Source organism: Ailuropoda melanoleuca, chromosome 20 (genome assembly GCF_002007445.2).
Source record: "Ailuropoda melanoleuca isolate Jingjing chromosome 20, ASM200744v2, whole genome shotgun sequence".
In the NCBI taxonomy this organism is placed as follows: Eukaryota; Metazoa; Chordata; class Mammalia; order Carnivora; family Ursidae; genus Ailuropoda; species Ailuropoda melanoleuca.
Genome location: NC_048237.1, coordinates 20,284,430 through 20,300,139, shown reverse-complemented (window position 1 = coordinate 20,300,139; position 15,710 = coordinate 20,284,430). Strand labels below are relative to the sequence as shown.

Sequence of the window (15,710 nt, the reverse complement as noted above, 5' to 3'; positions counted from 1 at the left end):
CATTATATATATATATATATATAATATATACCATATCTTCTTTATCCATATATATATATCCATATATATATATATAATATATATACCATATCTTCTTTATCCATTCATCTGTTGATGGACATCTGGGCTCTTTCCATAGTTTGGCTATTGTGGACATTGCTGCTATAAACATTTAAAAGGTGGTGTTCAACATGCACCTTTTTTTAAATACAAGGAAGAAAATGTTTATAGCTATCTAGAGTTTATACAAAAAGTATATAATACATAAATATTAAAAAATATTTAATATTTTGTACTAGTGCATATGAATATGTCTAGAAGTTTGATGAATCAAGGACTTTCTGTTTACCATAGTTCAAAGATGATTATTATTTCATGCGAAACTGAAAGACTGAAAACCAAGCTTGTGAAAATAGTTTTCCCAGTCTATGTGAGATCTTATGCCACTTTTACCTACTGAAATAATACAGCTTAAATAGATTTGGCATAAATATCATGAAACTTTTCCTAAATGTTCTAGAAGTAATTATAGGCGATCCAAATGACAATGTACAAATCACATTTTTTATTGTATACTTTTTAAATTCAATATTCTTTTGATCTATCACTAAAGAAAGTCAGATTTTTGAATGATGAATGTCTGAAAGATGAGAGCATACAGTTAAAATGAAATGAGGTGGATAACTTGGCTCTCCTTCAGATTTCTCCTGGACACATACAACAAAGTCTTGAGTCTCACCCTTGAAAAGCATAAGAATGGAAAGCAAGGTTCTTCACGTCAAGATTACTTTGCAAAATAGAAGAGTAAGAGGCTGGTTACTGCTTAGGAAAAATAAATTCGCATGGAGGAATAGGGACTACAAAGAAGAATAAATATCAACTATGTGTGACCGTATATATCTCAAGTAAAGACTATAAAATTAAAATATTATTCATACAAATGTATTTGTTATTGAAAGGTCAGTTCTGCATATTGGTTAACATGAGGCTTAGAGTCTGACATTTAGGTTAAAAAATAAGTGGAATCCTAAATAGTGTTATATAATACATGTTTCCCTCTGGTAAGAAAATGTTCATACATAAATGGTATTTTCTCCTATTTTTACAAAACAATCTCAATGAGGTATATCTATGGCTAACGACGGTTGGCTCACATTATTAAGAGAAAAAAAAAGTCTACTCTTCATTAAACATTGAACAAATCTAACATTGAGGACACTATTTGAGTATATTTTATACTCCGTTGAGATTTATAATAGTCTGATAAGGTAATTTTGTTAATTTTGTGTGGGTGGTTGAGATTAAACTACAACTAGACATCTACTCCTTTTGTAGTTAAAAGGGAGATGATTACTGTTCGTATTGTAGGTATACCTGAGGTGTAAGGTTCTTCCACTGAATTTATAAATTGTTACATAGGAAAACATATTAATTCCTGGCTTGATAAATATGATTTCATTTTTAAGCAAATGATTCCAAATTTTATTATATGATATTGATGAATATAAAATTTGCAGTTAGGATCTTTCTCTATAAGAGTCGATATGAAAGTGGCTTCTGTGAAACAAAACTGATCCAATGATTGAAAAGGAAAAATGAAATAGAAAGAAGTAACCTTCCTTTCAAAGTACTAGGTGACTTTGTTGAAAACAGTGAAACAATTGTCTGAGATGCCAAATATGTGCAAAGAGATATATTTTTAATTTTATCACTTCAAAACTGTTTTTTGTTCAGAAGACATTAATGAAAACATTAAACATTACTGGAAAAAGTAAAATTGCTTTACAAGATGCTATTGCCTGAAAATATGCTTTCTCTACACAGCTATGAAAAATGAGTGATTAAAACATTTTTAATCCGAAGTATTTTCTCCTAAAATATACAAAGGGGCTTTTATGAGCTTTCAGCTTCAATTGTTTTTCATGATTCAGTTATTCTTCTCATGTATTCATAGTCACAATTTTATTATTATTCATATCATTTTAAAAGCAGTTTTATGAACATAAAACCACAAGTTACAGTCATAAATAAAAACAACAGTAGAAATGTTTTGATTGATTTTAAGAGGTGATGGAGAATATAGATTATAATAAAACAAATCCTAGTTTTAAGCACTTATATTGTACAAACCATTGTACACAGTTCATATACATTAATGTAATTTTATCCTCATACCAGCCCCGAGAAGTTGGGATATTAGTTCTCAAGTTGCACTGTAGGAAACTGAAGAATAGAAAGAAAAATTGCCTTAAAATTGCATGGCTAGTAAATGAGCCAGGAGGCACGTTTAGGTCTGTCTGAGTACAAGGATGGCTTTGTTAACATTTAAATGTTTTTGGTGTAGAAATCCATAAGGACCCAAAAATGTAGTCTCAGGGCTAATTAGCAGCAGGCTATGTACGAGGTGTAGTCAGTCTATTACTCTTGGCAGTATACTACGTAAACTTGTATCTATGTCATTTTACGCCTTAATTATAATTCCAGACATGTTGCTATATTTGTACTTAGAAACCCATAGCTGAAAAATTTACAGTCACACTACTGACAGACAATCAGAACATGATTATATTCTTAGCCTGCTTCAATACCTCTTTTTTGAAAGGGCGTAGATCTCTTTCTCCCTATCCAGCCCATCCAGGTTCTTTGGTTTCCAAATCCAACCAATTTTCATCAACGTGTCTTCTCAAAGTGTGTGTATTTCTCTCCACCCCCTCTGCCTAGGACTAGAATGTCATCATCTTTGCTTGGCCCGTTGCTACTCAGTCTTTTTCCTCTGCTGTTCTCCCCACTTTCTCCAGATATATAGCTCTAAAAACAACAGTGACATCAAGAAAAAAATGAATCCATAAACAAAGGTAATCAGTTATTTACCACCTTATTTTAATGTTGAATTTACTGACAGGGTAGTTGTCTTTGAAGCTATGCTCTTTATTTTCTTCCTTTTCCTTTCTTTTATGTTCCTGACATACATTAAACTGCCCTTATTTAAAGTGTACAATTTGTTAAGTACAAACATAGGTCCACAGTTGTGAAATCATTACCACGATCAAGGTAATGAACATTTCCCCTTAAAGTTTTCTTATGTACATTTGCCATCGCTCCCTCCTGCCCTGCCACAATCCTGATGCTACCCTCTCAGGTCTGATTTGGTTTCAGACTCTATAGCTTAATGCAACTATCAGGGCAACTTGTAGTGCAACTGTCTTCCAAGAAAATGTCCCCATTTTCTTGAAATCTATACCATCTATTTAGTCTTCTGAGTGAGGGATTTTTGAGTGATTTCAGATCTCCTTTGGAAACTGTGCATCTTAATTTGTGCCAAAGAACAATTGCACCAAATGAAGTTAGGGAAGAGAAGTTATTCAAGAAGGCAATATGTTATTGAAGAGTAGCCCTGGAGGTCAAGACTTGCAATAGGGGTGGGAGATTAACTCAACTCTGCAGGAACAAAAGCAGGAGAGTGTCTTAAGTGTTGGGGTAAACCAGTAGGAAAACATGGGGAGAGGGGTAGAAGTTAAGGCACAGGTTAGTCAATGTTATTAAGCCATCTGGGTTTGCTAAATTGGTGCTTAGGCAAGTTTGGCTCCTATCCTCTAACAGACATTAAGAGATGGGGGAGTAGCTTTCTTTGATAATTGTATTTCAAAGAATGGCTCCCAGGTATTTGAGAATGACATTTCTGGGTTGTAAAACTGGCAAGAGGCTGGGAGAAGATTTGCATCTCAAAGGGACAGAGAAAAAATTTACAATGGCAAGTTTTCTAAAGTATATGCTCCAAGAAAAGGGAGGTCAGGGGCCTGTACACAGGGAGAAATCTGAAGTCTAGTTCAGCTGAGGGGAAATTCAAAGTCATCTTGGTCACCTGGCATCTCACTTTAGTATTTCATTTCTGTGTACCTTAGTGCTGCAGTCATGTATTTCTGCATACACACATACATGCACACATAGGTTTTATATTTCATTTAGAGAGCTGTCTCTTGGAAAATTCCTGACACTAGGTCATAAAGATAAGATAAATAACAAGAGAAAATATACTTGATTACCCATTATGAAAATGATCAGCCTTACTTAAAATTGTATATTGAGACTGCAGTGTGAATTACAATAGCACATATTTATTAGATAGCATATTTTTTTATTAAATAGCATATTTAAATTTATTAAATAGCATCTTGTCCCCTAATGAAAATGTTGAAGGCTTCATGAAGATGTTTACTCCTACATTATTGTAGTACAAAAAATTCATACAGCCCTGTGAAAAGTAGAAAGCAAACATGGAAACATGTATAAACTCATAACATATTTCTCTGTTTTGACTCACTAATTTTAATTTTAGTGTATCCTAAGGGAATAATCTAAATGAAAAGTAAAACCTATACAAATATGTATGTGTGTGTGTGTGTATGTAGATATATATGCAGGTTTATATGTATTTCACATATGTATATATGTGTGTATATATATGTATAGATAGATTTCAATATCTAATGGTAATATTTTCTAGAATTCGTTTTGTCTCCAGAAATAATATCTCTAAGTTCTGGAATTTTTACTTGTAAACTAATGGTCAAATACAAGTATCTTGATTCTTTTTTAATACTTGATGCCTAAGAGTGTGTTCTTTGTGTAAATGCACAATAAAATATTTGGAGGTGCTTTTTTCAGATAATGATTCATTCGTCCTTATGAATCTCTAGTTTCTGGTCTGCCTTTCCTGGTAAACATTAGCATGAATTGGCTATGATCATAGATAAAAAGTGTGCAGTCTGGGGTAATTGAAAAGAAAACAACTCATTTACCCTTGTCAATAAGTGGTTTTATTAGATACTGTCTTCTGATAATAGAATGACTTAGGATATTTTAATTTTGTACTACATAAGTTTTTAGTAAGTAAGTTAAAAGTCATTAATGTGCCTTTAATAACAATGATACCATTGAGATTAATGTTTTCTACTATATAATATTTGTAACAAAATAATAATGTAATAATAGCTAATATCTCTTGAGTATTTATATGAGTAAGGCACTATTCTGAATTCCTTACATGAATTACCTGACCTAACCCTCACCACAACCCTCTAAGGTGGGTACTTTTATCATCTCTCTATAGTTTGCATATGGAGTCTGGGGCACAGGGAGGTTATTTAACTTGCCCAAGTAGCACAGCCTGCTAGTAATAGAGCTGGAATTTGAACTGAGTGATCTTTGGTAGAGCTAACAGTGTGTTCTTGCTTAGGTATTTGCAAAGTGAGGCTTTGTCATTTTCTTCCACAGAAGAGTATTTGAGAATTTCTAAAACTAAGGATTAAAGTTGACTTTGAGTCTTCAACTGAATTCTGTGTATATGAAGGACACTAAAACAATAACACTTCAACCAGGAGCCTGTTTTTCAAGATAATAGCTTTTCTATTTTTTTTTCTTAATCTTTTGTTCCTGCTTTCTTTTTTTTTTTTTTTTTCCTACTGTGGAACTTGATTGGAGAAAAATCTCAGGCCAGTAGTCTGCTCTCAAAAGAATACCTAGTAAAGGCAAAGAACATTTAGAAGAATAAATCCTTTTGTTCCCTGTCTGACAAAATATAGGACTATGGTACAATGAAACCCCTCAAATGAATATTCGACAAAGAGGGAAAAGAAACCTGTTAAAATGTAATAGCTATTTGAATTTTTTCTGAGATAAATCAAGTACATTTCGATTTAAAGTGGAACCCTCATTCGTGGAAGTTGTTGGAAGACAGATTGAGCAATACTGAAGTAATTGGAAACTTCCTGCAATGTATAAACAGTCCATGAAAAGCATCAGTGAATCCTATCTCTGAGTGTCTGTATACATGATCAATCCAGTGTGCCATGCCCTTCACTAAAGCAATTTGAAAATACAATTCAGGATAAAAATATATTTTATTTAAATAAAATATAGGCATTACTTGTGAATGTTTGGGGAAAATATTATCCTATAAACAAAGAAGGAAAATGGAAAACAACTAAATTCAATCCCCTAAGATAACTACACTAGCAACTTCGTGTATATTTTCTAGCCATTTTACTTTGCTTCTGAGGCACACCTAGTGCAATTTCATTTTTTTTTTTTCTGTCTTTCAGCTCTGTTTATCATTTGAAGGCTCTGCTTTCACTTAGTTGTACATGGAGAATAGCGATAAATATTTCACTGTAAGACGACTGCTAATGACTAAATGTAGCTTCCTTGTACTATGTAACTTATTCTAAATTACTGATATGCTGTCATTAGCCATTCAGCTTGTTCACTAATGTGAATAATCACCAATTGGTGCTATTATAATTAAATCTTTCAAACAGTCTTCATTAATAAAAGCATGTATTTTAACTTTTTAAAGATACCGTAGGACACTAACTGCAACAATGATATAAGCCTAAGACTTAACAAATTATTTATTGATGCCAAAAATACTTTTAGCATCTATTATGTGTCAAGCACCAAATAGTTCAATAACAGTGACTTCAGAAATGTAGCTATTTGGAAATACGCATTAATCTAAACCAAATGCTAGTAGTAGATGTGAGGATAGTCTCCTTTTTTTTTCAATTTGATATATATTTTGTTGAAATGTTTGTATTCCTTTTGCAGAATATTACGTTATGTTATCAGATATAAATTAGTAGATGCATGTAAAACTGAACTCTGTAATTACCTAAACAAGACTGGCTATATCTTCTCTATTCATTCCTTTATTTGCTCTCACATTCAGTCATATCAGAACTGCATTCACAGACTGCATATTCTCCACTCAGCCCTATAAATTTCCTCAGTAACAATACATTTTTACCCTTAGTCCCAGCAGTTTAAGATAGACCCTAGGGACTAACCTCCCCAGATGAAGTGTCCTTTCAGCACAACCACCAATAATAGTCCCCCATGGCCTAGTTTATACAACTAGTAAGCACTATGGATGATAATTTCTTCCTGAATATGCCACAGTTTCAAATAGATTATACAGAATGTTAAATAAAAGAAAACAACATAATTAATTTCTATTAAAGGACATGTACATATATTGTCCTCCTTTTTTTACATTACAGATTTTCTTATGCCCACAAAAATAATATTTATACAACATTCAATGTCTTACATCACTGTTTACAATAGCCAAAAGATAGAAAACAGCCAGATGTCCATCAATGTAAAAATACATAAATAAAAAGTGACATATCCATACAATGTACATAATATTATTCAGCCTTAAAAATTAATGAAGCCTGGACACATAATAAAATATGAAGAAAACTCAAAATTATTCTAAGTCAAAGAAGACATATATAAAAGATCACATATTATATAAAATATCAAAAATAGGTAAATCCATATAGACAGAAAGTAGATTGGCAATTACCAGCAGCTAGGAGGAAGAGAGATAGGGAATGATGATGGGTACAGAATTTCCTTTGTGGGGAGATAAAAAATATTTTGGAGCTAGATATGGATAGTAGTTGTAAAAACAATGCAAACGTACCAAGTGACATTTAATTATACCCTTTAAAATGGTTGATTTTATATTATATGGATCAATTAAAGAAATAAAAAATGATGTTTTTAAGGATTTTAAGGGAAAAATCTTTACAAAGTTTCCTGAGTAACGTGTTTCTGAATTATCAGCATCAGGTACTATTTAAAATGTTTAATTTCAGTTGGATTTTAAGGGGAAAATCTTTACAAAGGTTCCTGAGTAACGTGTTTCTGAATTACCAGCATCAGTTACTATTTAAAATGTTTAATTTCAGTTGATAAACACATTGTAAATTGACAGTTGAAAACAGCCTAAGAAAGAGGGGCTTTTCTTATGTCTATTGGAAAACAGAACATTAAAAAATAATACCAACAATATACCAAAACAAATTATCACAACTATTTTTCACTCATTAGCCAATTCAGTGCTGTTTAATTTGTTCTTGTAAGAGTGGGTTTTGGATGAGCCTCTCCTATATGATAAAGTCATGCTTTGTACTAAAATGAGTCCTGACAAATGTTTAAGCTATAGTCTGACAAATGTCTGAGCTATGGCAGCTTTCATCTTTGAAGCCTGGTCTATTTTAAATATCAGTAGTAAAGAGTATCTGGTTCCCTTTTTCTACAGTTTTCAAAGATTGCCTTTTTTTGTTAAAGCATGAGATCTAGGCTGAGATCACCTTAAGGTGAGCCCAGATAATCTGTAGATGAAACTAAATAGATGTGATTAATTTAATATAGTAATATAGTAATAAATAATAAAAAGAGAGGACTGGAGTAAATTACATGACGATTTCATCAGTATTTCCTCATTGATTCTCCTGGAGAATGTTATGCACAATGATAGCATTACCAGATCTATGCTTTCCAATCCTTTCTATAAGCGCACAGTTTCTCACACATGTATAGACATTAATAACATTCCAGCTATACAAAAATATTTTTGATTTAGCAATTTTTTTCTCCTGGTAGTTCTTATAAAAGTTTTGACATATTTAAGAACTATGGGACATACCATACACCTAGGAAACACAATTTTAGCAAATTTAATTCAATAATACATAAAAAGGAAGATACATAATGACCAAGTGACATTTATCCTCAGAATATAAGGTTGGGATGACATTTAAAAATCAGTTAATACAATTAAACAGATTATAAAATATAAAGAAAACCATGTGCTCGGGGCGCCTGGGTGGCACAGCGGTTAAGCGTCTGCCTTCGGCTCAGGGCGTGATCCCGGCGTTCTGGGATCGAGCCCCACATCGGGCTCCTCTGATATGAGCCTGCTTCTTCCTCTCCCACTCCCCCTGCTTGTGTTCCCTCTCTCGCTGGCTGTCTCTATCTCTGTCAAATAAATAAAATCTTTAAAAAAAAAAAAAAGAAAACCATGTGCTCAACTTAATAAATGGGGAATAGGCATTTGCCAAAATCCCAGATCCATTCTTAATAAATCTTGCAGCAAAGTGGTGATATAAAAGAATTTCCTCAACTGGATAAAGGGTATTAGTTTCTTGGGGCTGCCAGAGCAAAGTACCACAAGCTGGGTGCCTTAAACAACAGAAGTTTATTGTCTCACAGTTCTGGAAGCTAGAAGTATAAAATCATGGTGTCAGCAGGGTTGGTTTCTTCAGAGGGCTGTGAAGGAAGAAATTGTTACATGCCTCTCTCCTAGCTTCTGGTGGCTTCAGGCATTCATTGGCTCATAGATGGTGTTTTCCCTGTGTCTTCACATCATCACCTCTCTGTGCATGTCTGCCTTTGTGTTCTAAACAGGCATCTAAATTGAAGAAGAAGTAAAACTGTCTTTATTATATGATAATATGATCATCTATGTTGAAAATTCAATGGAATTGACAAAAATGCTATAAGAACTAACAAGCGTGTTTAGCAAGGCTGTATGGTATAAGATCAATATACAAAAATTAATTGTATTTAAATATATTAGCAACAAACTTAGAAATCAAAATTAAACAATAACTACCTTTTATGATAGCTTAAAAAAACCTGAAATACTTAGGACTAAATCTGACAAAGTATGTGTATGACCCAAACACTGAACAACTACAAACTGTTGTTGAAGATGCCCTAAATGACAAGAAAGTCAAACTGCATTCATTTATTAGAAAACCAAATAGAAAGAAGATGCCAATCTCCAAATTTGATACATAGAGTCAATGTAATCCTAACCAAAATCTCAGGAGGTGTTCTTATAGAAACTGAGAAACTAATTTTAAAATTCATAGCAAAATGCAAAAGACCTAGAATAGTCAACAGTTTTTAAAAGAATAATATAATACTAACATTACTTGATTTCAATTAGTATTTCTTCTTTTACCCCCCATAGGTTGTTTATTATTATTATTAATTATTATTATTATTATATTTTTTAGAGGGGGAAGGAGAAAGAGCAGGGAAGGGGAAGTGGGAAAGGGGGAGACAGACTCTTAAGCAGGCTCCAAGCCCAGCATGGAGCTCTATGTGGGGCGCAATCTCACAACACTGAGATCATGACCTGAGCCTAAACCAAGAGTTGGATACTTAATCGACTGAGCCACCCACGTGCCCCTCTTTTCTCTATTCTCCTTTCCTGTCTTCTCTTTTTGTGTATATTTTATATATCTTGAAGTTGTCCAATAGTACAATGATCCTTTGATAATTTTTCTTCGTGTGTGTTGTACACATACATATTTCATTTTGTATCAATTCTGTTGTTATGCCTTCATGTTTATTGCATTTTCTTCTATGATATCTATTCTGTTGTAATTCCATCCAGTATTTTTTTCCTCTCAGACATTGTTGTTTTTATTTCTAGAGATTCTATATGAGTCTCTTTTCTTTCTTCCATGTCTATACTTGTTCAATATTTCTGCTAGTTTTTGAACATATGGAATATATTTCAATATCTGTTTAATGTCCTTTGCTACTAATTCTAGTAGCTGTGTCAATTCTGAATTTTTGATTAATTATTTCTCCTTATTATGGTTTATATTTTCCTTCTCCTTTGCTGACTGGTAATTTGGATTCAATGTCATACATTTTGAATTTTATCTTTTGATTAGATATTTTTGTATTTCTTTAAGTATATTTGAGCTTTGCTCTGAGATGCAGTTAAATTACTTGGAAATAGTTTGATTCCTTCTGTTCTTGATTTTAAAATATGTTAGACAGGAATAGAGCAGCATGTAGACTGACGCTGATTTTGTCCTGATAATGAGTCAAGACGTTTTATCCAATGCCCTGTAAATTTTTATGTTTTTCAGTATGGCTGGGTCTGTGGGACCATTAACTACTATTTACTCCTTTCAGGTGGTACTTTACTTGATCTTTGGTAGTTTACTCACTGAGTGTGTTGACCAGTACTCTGCTGAGTACTTAAGTGAGACCCAGCACAGATCTTTGGATTTCTCTTTCTGTTCATTTCTTTGTTCTGTGTTTCTCTGTTCTAGTCATCTTAGACTCTCAAATAAAGAACTCCATCAGTTCATATGGATTCTTCTTATGTATGTCATGACCTGGAAACTCTCTTAAAACAGTGAGTCACAACTCTTACAGGGCCACCCGTTTGGGTCCTGTCTCTTAGGGATAACTGTCCTTTGTTGCATGATAGCCGATGTCTTGAAAACCATTGTTTCATATAGTTCTCCTTTTTTTTTTTTTTATTGTTTCAGATAGAAAAGTGAATCATGTCCTTTCTGCAGTATCTTACCTTGAAGAAGAAGTGATCCTTTGGGGCACCTGGGTAGCGCAGTCGTTAAGCGTCTGCCTTTGGCTCAGGGCGTGATCCCGGAACTCCGGGATCGAGCCCCACGTCAAGCCCCACATCGGGCTCCTCGGCTGGGAGCCTGCTTCTTCCTCTCCCACTCCCCTGCTGTGTTCCCTCTCTCGCAAGCTGTCTCTCTGTCACATAAATAAATAAAATCTTTTAAAAAAAAAAAGTGATCCTTTACTTTTTTTTTGAAGCAAATAACGTTTTTGTCATGGACTTATTAAAAAATGACTTTTTTGTAGTTGACACATTATGGGGTAAGGAGTCAAATCCATTGACTTGCCAACTGGCAGTAAATTATTTGAGAGTAAAAGATAATGAGTTAAAATCTGTATCTAAACAATTAAAAGTAGGCTATGCCAACAACAAGAGTGACTTTCAAAGTTTTTAAAATGCTGTTAATAGAACTTATACCAGTCTTGGAGTCCAGAGGGCTGAAAGATTAAAAGCTAAGAATCTATTTTTGTCATTGTTTGTTGACTTAAATTCATTTTAAAAGAAACTTTCTAAACAACTCTGTAGGATATACTCTTTTATGATAAAAGCCTCAGGAAATTTTATACATACATACATATACAATCAAATATTTATTTGAAAACACATTTTGGATCAAAGTTTTTTAGCTGACAAAGTGCTAATGTCAGTTGAGATTTGTGTTTAAAAGAAATCACTAATGTGCTTCCACGCTGCTTTTGTCTTTCATCAGCAAAAGAGGAATGCATGGGGATTTACCCACATTAAATATATAATAGGACTGACTTTTAAGTTCTTTAAAGAGGACATATGGATTTTCCTTCCCCGTTCTCATTAATGGGGAGCCACGGATTCTCTTATATAATGCGATGACCCATAAAGCATGCATGTTGTGTAAAATTAATAAAAACTAAGTTCATCTCTTATTCAGTAGGTTCTATGTATAAAACCTTGTTTGAGACACTGGTATTCAAAAATAAATACAGTCTGATTTTGAGAAGTGTAGGTTCCGGATAGGAGGAAAATGTTTGAATTATCTATTCATTAACAATCATGATACTGTTTGCTGTGGTATAAGAGAAAAGAACGTTGGCATCTGGGATGAAGTCCAAAAGGGAAATAATTCCTGAGCTCGGTCTTTATTTTTTATTTTATTTTATTTTTTTTAAAGATTTTATTTATTTATTTGACAGAGATAGAGACAGCCAGTGAGAGAGGGAACACAAGCAGGGGGAGTGGGAGAGGAAGAAGCAGGCTCACAGCAGAGGAGCCTGATGTGGGGCTCGATCCCACAACGCCGGGATCACGCCCTGAGCCGAAGGCAGACGCTTAACCGCTGTGCCACCCAGGCGCCCCGTGAGCTCGGTCTTTAAAAACATAGGTAAAGGAAATAAGAGGAAATGGGAATAAGAAGTTTTCAAAAGGGAAGGACCCTATGAAAACATCCCTAACTTTACTCTTTTGAGGAACTAATCATGTTTCATTTTCTGATCTTTAGTGGAATGATTTTAAAAACATATTTTCATATTAAAATTTTTAGATTAATTAAATGAAACTATATAAGGCCCACCTGTGTCTCCAATCCATTATCCATATTGTAGGTGAGATATGTTTTCAAACAATACAATCTTTTCATGGCAACTTCTGCTTGAATCTCTTTAATAGCTATTCTCCCAATTCCATTAGAAAAAGGTCCACTGTGTTTAAAGTGTGCTCCAAGTTCCTTCATGTTCTGCTCACTGGTAGCCACTTTATCTCATTTTCATGTCACTTTCCCCATTGAATTTAGGATCAGCCATATTAATTCCCATGTTGTTGTTCCTTTTAAGTTTCAGGCTTTTTTTTTTTTTTTTTTTTTTTTTTTNTTTTTTTTTTTTTTTGGCCAGCAAATATTCCTGCCCTTCTTGATATCTGTCTCCTTGGCTTTTTTGCCTTAATCAGCAGGAGTCTACAGAGACCTCCTGCATGCTGGAAATAAGACTTTCTCACCCTAAACTTCTAAACTTCTAACAGCATTTCTTAAGAACCATCTCCACCTTCTCAGAGGCAGGCCAACATTGGCCTCCATGCACTTGGTTTCCACATCTTTACTCCAAACTGGAGAAGGGTACAGCCTCCCCACTTATCCTCCCAAAGTTTACTGCCTTGTTTGCACTATCTGCCTTCAACCATCACCACTGTGCTCACTGTGTACTTAATTCCTGTTTATGTTAGGCACACCTGCAGGGCATTCCTCACCTCCCCCGACTAAGCCAAAACTTGTTTACTGGATCCTCCTCTTCCTCCTCGTCCTCCTTGTCCTCCTCTCCCCCTCTCCCCCCTCCCTCTCTCCCCCTCCGTCCCCCTCCTCCTCTTCTTTTTTAAATTTTTAAAAAAGATTTTATTTATTATGTTCAGTTAGCCAAGATATAGTACATCATTATTTTTTGATGTAGTGTTGAACTATTCATTAGTAGCACATAACACCCAGTGCTCATCACAACTCATGCCCTCCTTAATTCCCGTCACCTGGTGTAACCCTCAGTTTATTTCCAGGAATCCAGAGTCTCTCATGGTTTGTCTCCCTCTCTGCTGGTTCATGTATACAATGGAATATTACTGAACCATCAGAGAGGATGAATACGTACCTTTTGCATCTATATGGGTGGAACTGGAGGGGATTATGCTATCCCCCTTCTTTTATTCAAACACAGTACTCCAGCAAATCCCCCCACTATGTAATGAATCATTGGATTTTCCTTTACATGTAGTGTTTCTCAAGGCCATCAAACTTGACCACATTTACCCTCTAGCTATTTCCCAATTACCTCTTCCCCTCCACATCAAATCTTCCCCTCAAAAAGCTACCTAGGTTCTTGTTCTCACAACTTACTTTATTTCCATCTCCTCACTAAACCCAGCATTTTCAAAGCTACCAATGACCTCCATATTGCTATTTTCAGCAATAAATCCTCATATCAAATCCCATTGAACTTTCAGAAGAATTCATCAAAATTGCCATTTCTTCTCTTTGAAACATATTCTTTATTGGCTTTTTGAGAAATGTGCTTGCCTTGTTTTCTTTCCATCTCATCATTCTGTTCCTCAGTCTTCTTTATAGGATGTCTCTCATTTCTTTGAGTGTATTAACATAGGAATGTTCCAGGCTTAGTCCTTGGTGGTCTCTTCTATGGGTACATACTTAATCTCTTGGTGATCTTAGTCTCACAGATTTAAATTACCAATTCCATTTGGCCCAAATGATCTGGCTCCTTCTTTCTCCAAGTGGCTCATCTCCAGATTCTCTTTCTTGGCCTCTGTTTCTCTCTACTACATTCCTTGCTGGTGCTTGGGGTTTGTTAGAAATACCTTTGGAACTTTGCATTTGCTGTTTTTTTCTGTCCTGAATGCCTCTGTCTCAAATATCTTTTTGGCTCACTCTCTCACCTCCTTTAAATACTTGCTCACGTATAACCTCTCCAGTGAAAAGTTTCTTGACCAATCTGTTCAAAATTGCCCATCACTTTCACCTTGGCACTGACTACACACTTTCCCTGGTTTCTTTTTCTCCATAGACTTTATCACCTAATTTATTATATATTTTTCATTTTTTCATTTTTTGTGTCCTCCACCCAATAGGATGTAAAGTATATAAGAGAAATATTTATTTTTCTTCCTATTTTGTTCAGCGATGCCTCCAGAGCCGAGAAAAAGAACAGATAGGCATTTTTAAACTCTTGTTGAATAAATAAATTAATGAGTGGAACACTTGTCCATGTTGTCTAAGTCTTCATTTACCTTTAGTATTCAGTATAGTTTCACGTTTCCAGCAAGTTTAACCTAACCCTGTGTGCCCAGATCTCATCATGGTATGCTTTCCTTATAACAAGAATTACTGTGCTATACACATTGTTACTACTTTATTAATTGCCTGTTTTCCTCCCTAAACCGAATTGTAGGTTAAAAGAAGGAAGGGACTAAGTCTTATTTACAGATCATATTTTACTAATATTTAGAAGAGTTCTTGCAAAAACAAGGTTTTCGTCTTAATGTATTCTTAATATGTCTTGTGATTGGTTTAAAAGGTAAATGGAAAATACTTTCAAACTGATTGAAATAGCTTATAAGTTATATAACTTCTTAGAAAGTATTCCTTTTGTTAAAACTAGTACTTAAAATGGGAGAGCTTTTTTTGTTTTGTTTTGTTTTGGTTTTTTTTTGTATCCCCTCTATTTATGAACCTTCCAAGTAGCTATCAGGGAAGTCAGATCTCACACCTTACAGCACAGTGGGAAGGACCACTGCCTCCAGTCACCTGGCAAAGTAAATGTGGGCAGCAGAGCTGGTGTGAATCCTGCTGTGGAGGCCCATGGGGGGCAGGCTGAAGCCAAGCCTAACCATAGGGGAGACTGAGTTAGCCGCCTGTTTTGCTTCAAACTTTTTCTTTTGTCTTTTAATAAAACAGGAAATTATTTATTTTTAATATAACAAGATGTTCCTGAGCAAA

General features: G+C 34.4%; 1 long non-coding RNA gene across 3 annotated transcripts in view; it reads left to right on the top strand.

Moving 5' to 3' along the window:
• LOC117797273 overlaps window positions 1-15,710 on the top strand; it is a 238,291-nt gene that overhangs the window by 40,253 nt on the left and 182,328 nt on the right. Inside the window, exon 3 of one of the 3 annotated variants that reach the window (XR_004622220.1) lies at window positions 11,154-11,267. The exons of the other annotated variants lie outside the window; for them this stretch is intronic. This is a non-coding gene — a long non-coding RNA (uncharacterized LOC117797273). Of the gene's footprint in view, window positions 1-11,153; window positions 11,268-15,710 lie in introns of those variants that run through there. 3 annotated transcript variants of the gene reach the window in all.